The sequence below is a fragment of the Neovison vison genome, chromosome 5 (genome assembly GCF_020171115.1).
Source record: "Neovison vison isolate M4711 chromosome 5, ASM_NN_V1, whole genome shotgun sequence".
Lineage (NCBI taxonomy): Eukaryota > Metazoa > Chordata > Mammalia > Carnivora > Mustelidae > Neogale > Neogale vison.
The window spans coordinates 46,560,001-46,574,367 of record NC_058095.1 but is presented as its reverse complement, the minus strand read 5'-3'; positions in this window follow the sequence as shown (position 1 = coordinate 46,574,367).

The following is a 14,367-nucleotide window of genomic DNA, read 5'->3' as shown; positions in this document are numbered from 1 at the left end:
TATGTAATTGACATTTGATAAAGTGGACTCGTGAACATGAACAGTGGACGTTCACTCTTGCACTGAACAAAGTCTCTGACGTATAATTAAAAGTTTTTATTGAGCTCCAGGGGAAAAAAAAGAAAACAGTTTGGCAGCTTCTTAAAAAGTTAAACATAGGGGCGCCTGGGTGACTCAGTGGGTTAAAGCCTCTGCCTTCGGCTCAGGTCATGATCCCAGGGTCCTGGGATGGAGCCCCACATCAGGCTCTCTGCTCAGTGGGGAGCCTGTTTCCCTCTCTCTTTGCCTGCCTCTCTGCCTACTTGTGATCTCTGTCAAATAAATAAATAATATCTTTAAATGTCTGTTTACATTTTTTTACCCATTTTGGGGGGAGAGGGTTATTTGTGCTCTTGATACTGAGTTTTGAGAGTTCTTTACGTATTTTGGATACAAGTCCGTAATGAGATGCATGATATACAAAATGTTTTTCTCCCGGTCTGTGGCTCATCTTTTCATTCCTTTAACGGTTACCTCCTAGAGGCAGAGGAGTTTTTGTTTTTTTGTTTGTTTTTTTAAAAAATTCCAATTGATCAATTTGGCTTTTTGAATTTTGCTTTTGGTGGCGTATCTAAGAGAACTTTGCATAACTCAGGGTCACAAAGGTGACCCTCTCTCTCTCTCTGTGTTCTCCTAGGAGCCTTGTAGTTTTTGTCTTTACAGTTAGTTATATGACCTAAATGGTTAAATTACATGATTGAGTTCATTTTTATATACAGGATGGGATGTGGAAGGGAATGTATTTTTGCCTACGAATATCCAGTTGTTTCAGCACTATTTGTTGGAAAGATTATCCTTTCTCAGCTGAGTTGTCTTTACATCTCTGCATAAAATAAATTGTGATAGTGGTGCCTGGGTGGCTCAGTTCGTTGAGCATCTAACTCTTGATTTTGGCTCAGATTATGATTTCAGGGTCCCGGGATTGAGCCTTGTGCTGGGCTCTGCACTGAGCAAGGAGTCTGATTGAAGATTCTCTCTCTCCCTCCCCCTCTGCCCGTCCCCTGCTCTCACTCAAGTAAATAAGTAAATAAATGAATCTTAAAGAAAAAATTGTGGGGGGACGCCTGGGTGGCTCAGTTGGTTAAGCAGCTGCCTTCGGCTCGGGTCATGATCCCAGTGTCCTGGGATCGAGTCCCACATCGGGCTCCTTGCTCGGCAGGGAGCCTTCGTCTCCTTCTGCCTCTGCCTACCTCTCTGTCTGCCTGTGCTCGCTCTCTCTCCCTCTCTCTGACAAATAAATAAAATATTAAAAAAAAAAGAAAAAAAAAAAAAAGAAAAAATTGTGGGGTGGCTCAGTTGGTTAAGCATCTGCCTTCAGCTGGGGTCATGATCCCAAGGGTCCTGGGATTGAGCCCCACATCTGTCTACTTGCTTGGCCAGGGAGCCTGCTTCTTCCTCTCCCTCTGCTTGCCACTCCCCCTGCTTGTGCTCTCTCTCTGTCAAATCATAAATAAATAAAATATTTTTTAAAAAGTTTTAAAAAGTAAAAAAACAAATTGTGATATACATATGGGTACACTAGGATTTTTTTTTTTTAAGATGATTTTATTTATTTATTTGACAGAGAGAGAGAACACAGCAGGGGGAACAGCTGAGAGAGAAGAAGAGGCAGGCTCTCTCCACCAAGGATCCCAGGATCATGACTTAAGCCATAGGCAGATGCTTAAAAGACTGAGCCACCCTGGTGCCCCTAGGATTTGTATTTATTTTTTTAATTAAAAAATTTTTTAAAAAAGATTTTATTGTAGGGGTGCCTGGGTAGCTCAGTTGTTAGGCATCTGCTTTTGGCTGGGTTCATGATGCCAATGGATTTCTGGGTTGGGCTCCCTGCTCAGTGGGGAGCCTACTTCTCCCTCTCCCTCTGCCTGCTGTTTCCCCTGCTTGCGCTCTCTCTCTCTGTGTCAAATAAATACAATAAAATCTCTTTTAAAAAGTACTTATTGGGGCATCTGGGTGGCTCAGTGGGTTAAGCCTCTGCCTTCGGCTCAGGTCATGATCTCAGGATCCTGGGATGGGGCTCTCTACTCAGCGGGGAGCCAACTTCCCCACCCCCTCTCTGTCTGCCTCTCTGCCTACTTGTGATCTCTGTCTGTCAAATAAATAAATAAAATCTTTTTTAAAAAAAAAGTATTTTACTGTAATTTTTTTTTAGGTTTTTTTTTTTTAAAGATTTTATTTATTTATTTGACAGAGAGAGATCACAAGTAGGCAGAGAGGCAGGCAGAGAGAGAGAGGAGGAAGCAGGCTCCCTGCTGAGCAGAGAGCCCAATGTGGGACTCAATCCCAGGATCCTGAGATCATGACCTGAGCCGAAGGCAGCGGCTTAACCCACTGAGCCACCCAGGCGCCCAGGATTTTGTTTTTAAGTAATCTCTACACCTAACATAGGGCTTGCAACCCTGAGATCAAGAGTCAACATGCTCTGACTGAGCTAGCTAGATGTCCCCAAAATATTTCATTTTGTTATTTTTTAAAATTGTTATCTATTTATTTGATAGAGAGAGAGACAGAGAGAGAGGGAACACAAGCGGGGGTGGGGGTGGGGGAGGGAAGAAGCAGGCTTCCACTGAGCAGGGAGCCTGATGCTGGGCTGGATCCCAGGAACCTGGAAACATGACCTGAGCCAAAGGCAGATGCTTAACAACTGAGTCACCGAAGTGCCCCAATATTTCCTTTTATTTTTATTTTTTTAAAGATCCTATTTATTTATTAGAGAGTGAGCGAGAGTGCACGTGTGAGCTGGGGCAGGGAGTGGGGGAGGGGAGGAGAAGCAGAAGGAGAGGGACAAGCAGGACAAGCACACTTCCTGCTAAGCATAGAGCCTGACACGGGGCTCAATCCCACACCCTTGAGATCATCACCGGAGCCAAAACCAAGAGTCTGATGCCCAACTGACTGAGCCACCCGGGTTCCCCTAAAATATTTTATTTTATTTTTAAAGATTTTATTTATTTATTTTTTGACAGACAGAGATCAAAAGTAGGCAGAGAGGCAGGCAGAGAGAGAGAGGAGGAGGAAGCAGGCTCCCTGCTGAGCAGAGAGCCCCACTAGGGGCTGGATCCCAGGATCCTAGGATCATGACCTGAGCTGAAGGCAGAGGCTCTAACCCACTGAGCCACCCAGGTGCCCCTAGAATATTTTACTTAAGTAATCTCTACACCTAACAAGGGACTTGAACTTACAACCCCAAGATAAAGAGCTGGACGCTCCTGGACCGAGCCAGGCGCTCCATGCGCGAGGATTTTTAAAGGCACTCATGTAAAGGCAAGAGCAAGGACACGGGATCCAGGACAACTAGGCTGGAACCCTGGTTTTGTTGCCTATCTGTAGCAGAGTTGAACCTACAAAGTAGAAACCATGAAGCCACCCTGTTGGGGGTTTACCTCATTTTACAACATCCTCTCTCTCTTCTTTTCCCTTTAGCTCTTCTCCCGGGCACAGACCAGGAACTGGGAAAGCTGGTCCTAAGGAATGTTTCTCTAACCCTAGGCTCGCCAGACACAGGATCTAAGAAGGAAGGAAAGAAGGTGTAACAGCACAGTGGTATCCTTAAACTGTTTTCAGTCAGTTAGGATATCTCATGCAAATCAGACATTTGCTTCAGGCAAGTCTGTGTGGACAAATTCCAGTTCCAAGTCCCTTTACTTTCGGTGGAAATAGTTTAACTTCTTGCCACTTGTGTAGAGAAGCTCTGCTTAGCCGCTCAATCTATAAACAATTTATTACCTGGTCGCTGGAATTTTTTGATAGACAATATTTTTCAAAACATTGGGCTCATGGAAAAGTAATAAATGAGATCTTAGTTGATGGACATAATGGAAACCGCTCACTTAGAGAAAGGAAACAACATGGGTCCTGCCCTGAGGTTTCTAGTGTGCTGAGAGGCGTGATTTCACAAGAAACTCCCAGACGGATGAGGCAGAAATGGGCTTCAGCCTCAGAGGTTTCCAGTGAATGAAACAAACATGTTCGTGCATTGGGAGTTGAAAGGAACAGTGTATCCTCAAAAGGTCCAGGACAGACTGGGCAGGTGTGAATCTGGGTGCTTGGTTCCTGTTTACCATGCCGGTCCTGAGTTTCAGTACGCACCATCTCAGTTTATTATGAATACATGTATAATTAATCAGACCTTTAGCTAAAGTCAAGCCACATCCGTGATTGATCAGGGTGAGTTTCAGTTAACCCTCAACCTTGGCTGCTAATGGAAGGAGATTTCTGGCTGCATCAAGAAGAGTGGATGATCCAAAACTATTCCCTGTTTGGTTTGTGAAAGTATTCTGGGGTGATTCGTTTGAATATCCATTTGACTTTTTTTTTTTTAACTTTGTTATAAAAACGTAATAGTCTTAGAAATCCTGAAAAAATACAGCAGTCAAGAGAGAGAAACAGGGGGAGAGAAAAGACAGAGAGAGAGAAACAGACAGGAATAGAGAGAAATCCACTCATCCTAAAACCAGAGTTACTATTAACAGTGTTTTTCAGACTTTTTAGTATTTCAATTAATTTTTATTATGAAATATTTATATTTAACAAAGTAGCGTAAACTGTACATGTACAGCTTCAAAGAATGATAAAGGACTTGTGTAACTATCACTCAGTTTGAGAACTAGAACATTCATCCCCAGTATCTTTGAAGTGCCCTGTGAGCTCCTCCTCTATCATCCCCTATGCTACTTCCCAGAATTAACACATTCTGGAATTTTGTTTATCATGTTCGTTCTTTTCCTTTTTCCTTTCCTTTCTTTTCTTTTCTTTTCACTTTGCTTTTCTCTTTTCTCTGCTTTCTTTTTTTCCTGCAAAAAACGTTATTGTTTCCATTTGGTCCACAGCTTTAACCACGGCTCCCAAGTGGTTAAAAAGCTGCCCAGCAGTTAGTTGCAGAGCTCTTCATTTTCTTTAAAGTTCAACCTTTTCTGGATGCATCCCTAAACAACACAGTGTTAGTTTTGGATATTCTAGAACTAATGTGAATGGAATCATTATGTGCATATTCTTCAGTCTCTGGGTCTTTGTTTTTGTTTATTGATCAGAGTTGTGAAAATCACTCACATTGATAAACATTGCAGAAGTTCCTTTATTATGATTACCCCCAAATTCTATCGTATGACTATACTCAGCTTTTTATTTATCTATTTATTTTTAGTTAACTACTTTATTTATTTATTTGACAGACAGAGATCACAAATAGGCAGAGAAGCAGGCAGAGAGAGAGAGAGGGAGAAGCAGGCTCCCCGCCGAGCAGAGAGCCCCATGTGGGAGCTCGATCCTAGGACTCTGAGATCATGACCCCAGCTGAAGGCAGAGGCTTAACCCACTGAGCCACCCAGGTGCCCGTATACTCAGCTTTGTTTATCCATTCTTCTTGGAGATGGACATTTGTAGGGTTTCTAAGTTTTGTTATTGTAAGCAATGCTGCTATGAAATGTTCTTGTGCACATTCTAGGTATCCATATGCAAGAGTTTTTCTAAGGTAATTTCTAGTCTTTAATGTACACGTAGCTTTTGTCATTGTGGCTAAGATGGTTCCAATCACACAGACTATATGAGCACAAATACGAAATTTTGTGTTGTGATATGCATTTTTTACATAAACTTCCCTTAAGTTTTTCTAAACCTCTTTCAAACATAATGTTTTAAAAAGATCTTTACCTGGGGCACCTGGGTGGCTCAGTGGGTTAAAGCCTCTGCCTTTGGCTCAGGTCATAATCCCGGGGTCCTGGGATCGAGCCATCGGGCTCTCTGCTCAGCGGGAAGCCTGCTTCCCTTCCTCTCTCTCTGCCTGCCTCTCTGCCTGCTTGTGATCTCTGTCAAATAAATAAATAAAATCCTAAAAAAGGAGAGATCTTTACCGGGGCGCCTGGGTGGCTCAGTGGGTTAAGCCGCTGCCTTCGGCTCAGGTCATGATCTCAGGGTCCTGGGATCGAGTCCTGCATCGGGCTCTCTGCTCAGCAGGGAGCCTGCTTCCCTCTCTCTCTCTGCCTGCCTCTCCGTCTACTTGTGATTTCTCTCTGTCAAATAAATAAATAAAATTAAAAAAAAAGAGGTCTTTACCTATTTACTTACTTTTGAGAGAGAGAGAGAGCACGTACATGCGTATGCACAAGCAGGGTGGGGATGCAGGAGAAGGAGAAGTGGGGAGCCTGATGTGGGGCTCTTTCCCAGGACCCCGTGATCATGACCTGAGCCAAAGGCAGACACGTAACCAACTAAACCTTGGACATAATTTTTAATGGCTGCATAATATTTTACCAACTGGCTATGTTTGAAGTTATCTGAAGACTTCCCTAATGGTAAGCATTTCTATTGCTGACAGTTTTTTTCCTTAACAGTGATAAATACTATCTTTGTTTGTTTTTTTGTTGTTCTTGGTATTTTGAAAAGGCTAAAATTTTTGTCTTTAAAAATCATGGTATTAAAAAAAAAAATCATGGTAAGGGTCAGGCTCCCTGCTCAGGGAGGAGTTCTGCTTTTCCCTCTGCCCCTCCCCCTCACTTGCCAGCGTGCTTTCTTTCTTTCTTTTTTTTAAGATTTTATTTATTTATTTGACAGAGATCATAAGTAGGCAGAGAGGCAGGCAGAGAGAGGAGGAAGCAGGCTCTCCACTGAGCAGAGAGCCCGATTCGGGGCTTGATCCGAACTCTGGGATCATGACCTGAGCCAAAGGCAGAGGCTTTAACCCACTGAGCCACCCAGGTGCCCCTCTCTCTTTCTTTCTAATAAATAAGTTCTTTTTTTTTTTTTTTAAAGATTTTATTCATTTATTTGACAGAGATCACAAGTAGGCAGAGAGGCAGGCAGAGAGAGACTGGGAAGCAGGCTCCCCGCTCAGCAGAGAGCCCTATGTGGGGCTCAATCCCAGGACCCCAGGATCATGACCTAAGCCAAAGGCAGAGGCTTTAACCCACTGAGCCATGCAGGTGCCCCTAAATAAGATCTTTCAAAATAAAAAAAAAAAAAAGGTAAAATATACATAACATAGGCGTACCTGGGTGGCTTGGTTGGTTGACCCACTAAATCTTTGATTTTGTTCTCTTTCTCCTTCTCCCTCTGCCCCTCCCGTTTGTTCTCTCTCTCTCTCAGATAAATAAATGTTTAAAAATACATACATAAAATTGTTAATTTTAGCCATTTTTAAGTGTCTTAAGATTCAGTAGCGTAACAGTGTAAATGTTGTATAACCATCCCAGTCCCATCTCCAGAACTTTCCTCATCTCAAGTTGAAACTCCATACACTAACTCTCCACCTCACACATTCCTCCCAAGCCCTGGTAACCATTATTCTACTTTCTGCCTCTATGAATCTGACTATTCTAGGTACCTCATACATATTTATCCTTTGTGCCCGGCTTATTTTACTTAGCCTCATGTTTTCAAGGTTAATCTATATTGTAGCAGGTATCAGAATTTCCTTCTTTTTAAAGGCTGAATAAAATGTTCTATATACCGGATTTTAGTTAGAAAAATTACTCAAAAGTGCAACTTCTGAGTCGAACAATATGAATTTTTAAAGAGTTTTCTTGCCTTAAAATTGTTCTTCCACACAGGCACATGGAATGTTTTATTTCACTATATTCTTGCTAGTAATGAGTATTATAAATTAAAAACAAAACAAAGCACTTTGCTATTTTCATGACCTGCTTAAATTTGGCTTTAATTTAGACTGCTATAAAAATTGGTTTGCCTTCTCCTTAGTGTTCAGAGCTGTATTGATAGGTAGATATCCAATAAACATCTTATGGGAAGCGGCTGTAGCAGACATCCTGGGAATCACTGAGATGGAGGGCTGTCTAGGGGTGACACTTGTGCTTTGGATGACATGCAAAATAATAAATCTTTACATGGTTAATGAGGTGCTGGCTATATTCCCAGAAAGAAGACCCTAAGAGACCTGTTGGCAGGAAACGCGTGTGGACTGTCCCTTGAGATTGTCATCCTGGTTGGATGGCATCAAGGGAGATAAGGATGGCAAAAGGTTGTACCAACTAACACTGATGGTTGACATTGACTGTCTGAAGCCTTGAGTTGAGAACTTCAAGGCTACTTAACCAGACACAAGGTGAAGAGATTGCTCATCCACAGACATCTGGAATAGGACAGTCATGGGTACAAGACTAGGGAGACACAAGCTGAAAGATATCCTTTGTTTGCTGTTCTTGATGTAGACCTATCAACCTTCAGAATGACAGAATTTATGTGTATTTAATCTGATGATTGTAGAGTATAATATTTACAAAAATAGAAATGGGGAAAAAGAAGAAAGAGAAAGAAAAAGAAAGAGAGAGGAAGGAAGGAAGGAAGGAAGGAAGGAAGGAAGCAAAAGCATCGCAGGCTGAACACAGCATTTTATTTGATCACACTGACCATGTCTTTCCAGACAGTGTCAAAAGATACTTACTATATATTTTTGGACACCTGTCAGCACTGTGTTGGGACTCCTTGGGTGATAAACAGGCTGTGCCCTCAAGGATTTGATACACAAAATTCTAATAACACAGTCTGTTATAAGCAATGTAAGACATAGAAAAATGATACAAAGAAGTAAAAGTGTCTAGTGAATGTTCAGACAATAAATGCTGGGAGAGCAGGGAGCTTTGTCCTCTGAATGACATGGATGTTCACCTAAAAGATGTAACAAGCTTTTTATTTTGGTGTACAAAATTACTCAAGCATCTTCCACTTCACCAGAAATAACAGTCTGAATGATAGCAAGTTAGTGATAGAGGGACAGGAAAAAGGAAAAGGGAAGGAATGAAGAAAAGTATAGAAAGTTGGGATAGGTTTATTGATTAAAAAGAGGAAAGACACGGGTTGAGGGGCAGAGGAGCCAGGGAATAATAAAAAGGGGAAGAGAAGTAACAAAGAAAAAAGAAAAATTAAAAAGAGGGTAAAGGTAAAGGGGGAGGAGGAGAGGAATTGACAGTGTCGGGAGTAGCAAGAAAAATGGAGGAACAAAGGGGGGGAGAGAGGGGAGGGGCGGGGGAGGGGCCGGGAGGAAGAGGAAGATAGGGAAGGACTTCATGACCCTCATTTCAAAGCAGTTTAGAGATAACTCTAATATTTGTTTTCTACACACTTTGTGTAGAAACACATTTTAGAAGTGAAAAGAAAAACATAAAAATATATTCAACAATTTAGCATATAAATGCTTACCAAATACTTTTAGGTTATGTTTAAGAATGGAAGTTAAGTTGTGTAGATAATTCTTAAAAACTTGAGAGTGTTTCTGGGAGAGGTGTGTGGACCAAAACTCTTTCTATATCGTTAACCCATGAAAATCAGAAATCATTTTAAAACTATATCTCAATTTAGTCAAACAACCAAAATAACATACTATTAGGCTGGGTCCCTTTTCTTTGTAAAACTTGTTTGTTTCACGAAGACAGAGGAAGTGTTTTTAATGAGTATTTTGATAATGAGATATTAGTGAAATAGTATGTGCATACAATTTTTAAACCTAAATATAAAAAATCATAGCAGCATTCCCTCTTAAGCACTTTGAAATATTTGAGAGAGCTGGGTGGGGGGGTGTGTGGAATCCTAACTAGCAACAGGAGTAACAGCAATTAATCTTATCATCAGGAATAAAATTTTAAACAAGCACACAAAAACAACTTGCTTTCTAGATAGAAACATTCTTTTAGTCTTAAAAAGCATAGATGTTTTGTAGCTAAAACTGAATGAACTCCCTGCAGTTTGCTATTGTAACTGATGCATTTTGAATTAAAATCATTTGCATACTTAGAAGCTATGTGGATGTCAAGTATCAAATTGTTTTATTACTATTTCCACTTTAAATAATACTGAGGTGTGGGTTCTCTCTCTTTTGTTGCTTTTTACAATTTGTTTTATTTTGAAAAATAACATTTCCTTTTCTTGAATTCTAGTCTTCCCTCAAATTAACCTGGGACTTATTTTGCATTTTGTGCCAAGTAGGGACTACACAAAATTGTTCATTATCTTTTAACCAAATGATTTTAGAGTCAAAAAAAATGCAAAAAGGCAGTAGTCGTGTAGTGTGAGGAATGTTACTGACCATTTATTGTACATGTGTCCATAGGGCTACTATGGTGTGGTTTAATTTACTCAAACTGAATTTGGAAACATCCATTTTTTAAAAGTTAACAAAATAAACGATTCCCTTCCTTATCTAAAGGTTTCTACATTGCCAACCTGAGCCAAAACAAAACACTGAGCAATTTTGTCACACAAGCTGTGTGACCCATAGAAAAACAGATGATTGTTCTTAAAGTTCTTTTTTTCTCTTTGAATCTTTTCTATCTCTGGAATAAACACATTTCTTTTTTAAGGTCTTAAACATGGAACACTTTTCCATAATAATCTGAACAAGGAAATTTTCCTTTTCTGCTTACAGTTCCCTTACATTTTATGAGTTATCTTAAACACATAATTATCCTTATTTATTTGACAGGAGAAAATACTTCATGTGCTTTTAAATTGGGACTAATTTACACTTTTTCAAAGTTTATGGGCATTTAAAAGAACCACACCAAGACTTCAAGTTGCTAGAAGAAACAAAATATCCCAAAGGCAGTAACAAGGGAAAAACTAGCAAACAACAGCAAAATAAATAAAACCCAAGCAAACAAAAAACAAATTCCTCCAAGAACTGGAAGTCTCAGTAGTCCTGTGTCAGTAAATGTGAATTCTTTCTTTTTCTGTATTTCATAGAAACCGTAATTCTACTTCAAAACTGATTAGGATTCATTAGAAAATAAAACATAGAAATGTTCTATTTTAATATATTTCCCTCCTAAGTGCTTTCCAATTTTTTGCGTCCTCTCTTTTGTAAAATGTGCTGAACTTTTAAAATAGAAAGTCATGGATAAATATAAGATTAAATAAGAAGTATATATTCTGGGGATTTATTCAAATGAGCTAATTTAAGAGAAGAAAAAGTTATATGCCCCCAAATATCTACTCAGCATTACTTACAAAAGCTTAAAAGAATTTTGATGTACATATATCTAAAAATAACGATTAATGATTGACTCACATGTACTGGACTGAATGTTATACGTTGGTGAAAAATGATAGTTATGAAAATTTTGAGGCAGCAATGGGAACTACTTCTGGTAAACAACAAGTGAAAAATGGAGATACACAAATAAGATGACAAAATCTCAAACTATTATCAATGGACAAATATTGGGAAGAAATATTTAAAAATAAAATTAAAATTGTATGATAAGGAAATTGCTGATTTTCTCATGTCATATTTCCTTTTTGCTAAAAAAAAGTTGTTTTCTTGCCTTTGGGGTTTTTTTCTCCTCTCTAAATTTGTATGTCCACACTGAAGGAAAATAGATCAGAATCCCATCTTTAAAATGGAGTCAAGTTTCAGTGTTTCTAGATTCAGAGAATTGGATCCTGTTAACTAGACCCAACACTTCTCCAGGAAAAATGAAGAGGAAGGAGGGAGAGGAAGAGGAGAACAAACAAAAGAAAACAAAACAACAACAACAAAATCCCACTGATAATAAATAAGTGGAATAAAATAATAAAAATAATGTTGTTAGAGAAAATTATCCTGCAGCTATGTTTTTAATTCTTACAAACTGAGTTTGATACTACACTGATGATTAATCTTTCTCAAAGAAGCTGTGTAGGGAAAAAAAGGGGGGAAAACAAATACAGTGTTTGTCTTTAATAACAAAAGAAAGAAAGGACAGAAAGGGGAAATGATAAAATTGTGGCATTCCAAGTTGGCCCATTCCTATCCCTACCCTAGGAATGTGAGTCTTGACAAGAAATAACCCTAGTCTCAGGTTAATTTTAGTGCTGGGCTCACTCAGAGGGGAGATGAAGCCCCAGACAGCATCATTCAGTGCCCCCAACCCCAGCCTAAAATAGCCAGATCAGTGAGGCAAAACTGATTTGGGGGCTAAAAAGGTCTGCATCTCACCCCAGCTGTCTCCGCTCTCTTGTGTTCTTGCAGCCTCTGACTATACACAGAAGCCCTCGGTGGGGGCAGGGGGGAGGATTAGAATTCACTGAAACATCTGATTTCTAAAAAGAACTAATCAGTTTCAATTTAGCAATAGTTGGTAAATTTTTATTTTCACAAATGTGTATTTTCTCCCCTGCTGTCATTGTAAAACATGTAAAAGAAACTAATTTCAGCTAACATTTAGACTTCTATTTTATTTTTTAAATGGCAAACAAACCTAAAAGTGAACTGAATTCAATGATTACTTTTACAATTTTTGTTTCCCTTTGAATCTAGGGTAGGAAAAGGTGGGCTGCATTTTACAGGAGTTTAGAGGTCTGCATGGAAATTTTTGTGGGGTGTAACTTGCTTTTGTTTTAGGAATAAAGAGATAGAGTAGTGGGCATGCTCCCCAGGGAGAAACCCTGAGAGGTGCTTCTATTAATTCTTACAGATTTAAATTAAATGAAGGAAACAGCACTTAAAGTTTCTGGGAACTGCAGTGCCCTGCCCAGGACCCTCTTTCTTGTTCCCCAATATAAGAGAAAAGATTTCAGGAGATTGGGGCTACTTTTTTAGGAAGAGGCCAAGGAATACAACAGCCTTTCTGAGACCATCTTTGAGCCCTTTCAAGAGTCCACACACATCACCAAGAAAAGTCCCCGGGCAACAGACACACATTCTGGCAAGGTTCCCCCCCCCCGCCCCGACTCTCAATTTTTCTCTGAATTCTCTTTGCCCTGCAGTTTGTATTAGCTGGCTTTTCATTTTAAAAATGTTTATTGAATGCCTACTATGTGGCAGACACCGTTTCCAGCTCGTTGGTTTGTGTGAAAATTATGGTCAAAGAGCCGACTAAATATTGAGTCAGAACGGGTGGAGGGGAGGAGGGCCGAAGATGTGGGGAGGGGGGTAGGATACAGATGCCGCCCACCTTCTTGCCTAGGAAACATTCTTTTTCTACTCAGCTACTAACAGCTCTTGGTATTTTCTGTCTCCCCATGCAAAGAAAAAAAATCACAAACCCCAAATCCGACAAACACGTGGCTGGCTAGAACAAAACGCGGATTTGGAGAGTGGGTTTTGAAGGTGGTGGAGATGGAGAAACCGAGTTGCAAGCCCTCCCCCCACGCCCAAGCCCCGTTTCTTTGCAGCGCGCGGGGAAAACCGGGAGGGGGACAAAGGTGCGGCGTGTGGTCTTTTAACTCCCGACTTTTTGAACGGTAATAAAATCGTCTGGCAGAAGAGCGGGGCGCCGAAGTCGGGAGTCGCTCACTGACTCTGCAAACAAAAAATAATAACAAGAAAAAAAAAAAATCCAAGGCATTCGTATCAGTGCAGCCAACACGTGTTGCGGAGTCGGCCCGGGCCGCAGGCGACTGAGACAATGGGGTCGGGGACGGGGAAAGGGAGAGTGACCCCCTTCCTCACCTGCCCTCGCAGCACGCGTGCCGACAGAATTGTTTCTCCCACCCGCAGAACCCGGTGCAAAACACGAGCTTCCGCCCAGTTCAGGGAGAGTCTGGCATTAACTGGGGGTCCACCCCCTCTTTCCCCGGCCCCCGGGCGAGGGGGGGGGGCTCCGGGGTCCCCGGGCCGCCCTCCCCGCCACCCCACCCTCCCCAGGCGCTATCCCAGCCCCCTCCGCTGAAAACTCGCTGCCCTCGCCCGCCACTCGGCGCGGGATCCCGGTTGCGCGTGGACCGCGCGTCCCGCTCTCCGCCGCCTATCCTGGACTCCGAAACGCGCGGCGAACTGCCCCCTCCCCCACCGCCGAGACGGGGGTGCGACCGCCCACGTGTCGCCCCTTGCCCAGTCGGGTCCGTCCCTCGGGCTCCCGGGGCCGGAGGATCCGGAGCGAGTTGGTCAAAGGCGAGGAAAGGGACCAGGGCGGATCCGCTTCCCCCTCCCCAGGAACGGACGGGGGAGGGGCTGCCGCCCCCTCCTCGAAGCTCCCGCCCCTCGCTTCCCCGAGCGCGGAGCGGAAATTACCCCCTCCCCCCGCGGGTCTGACCTGGGGACGTGGGCGGGGCTTCAGCACTCGGCCCCCCGCCCCCGGCCCCTCTCCCGCCTTCCCGCCCGGATCCGAACGCTGCACCCCAAAGTTCCGAGACCCGAACCCCGCGCTGGGAAAGCTGCGGTCGCCGGCCTGAGTGGGGCGGCGGGAGGCGACTCCACCTGTCCGCCCCCGCATCAGGGAGGGAGAAGGGGAGCGTTCGGATCCCCACCCAGTCACTCCCTCCCTGAGACCTCCCCCTTCGGTTCACTCGGGTCTGCTCACGCTACCACTCCTCTTCCTCCTCTCCACCCCTCCCTCTCTCCTGGGGTCAGCTTGGGCCGGAGCCGCGCGTTCCGCCCACCCCCCCCAACCCAAGACCCCG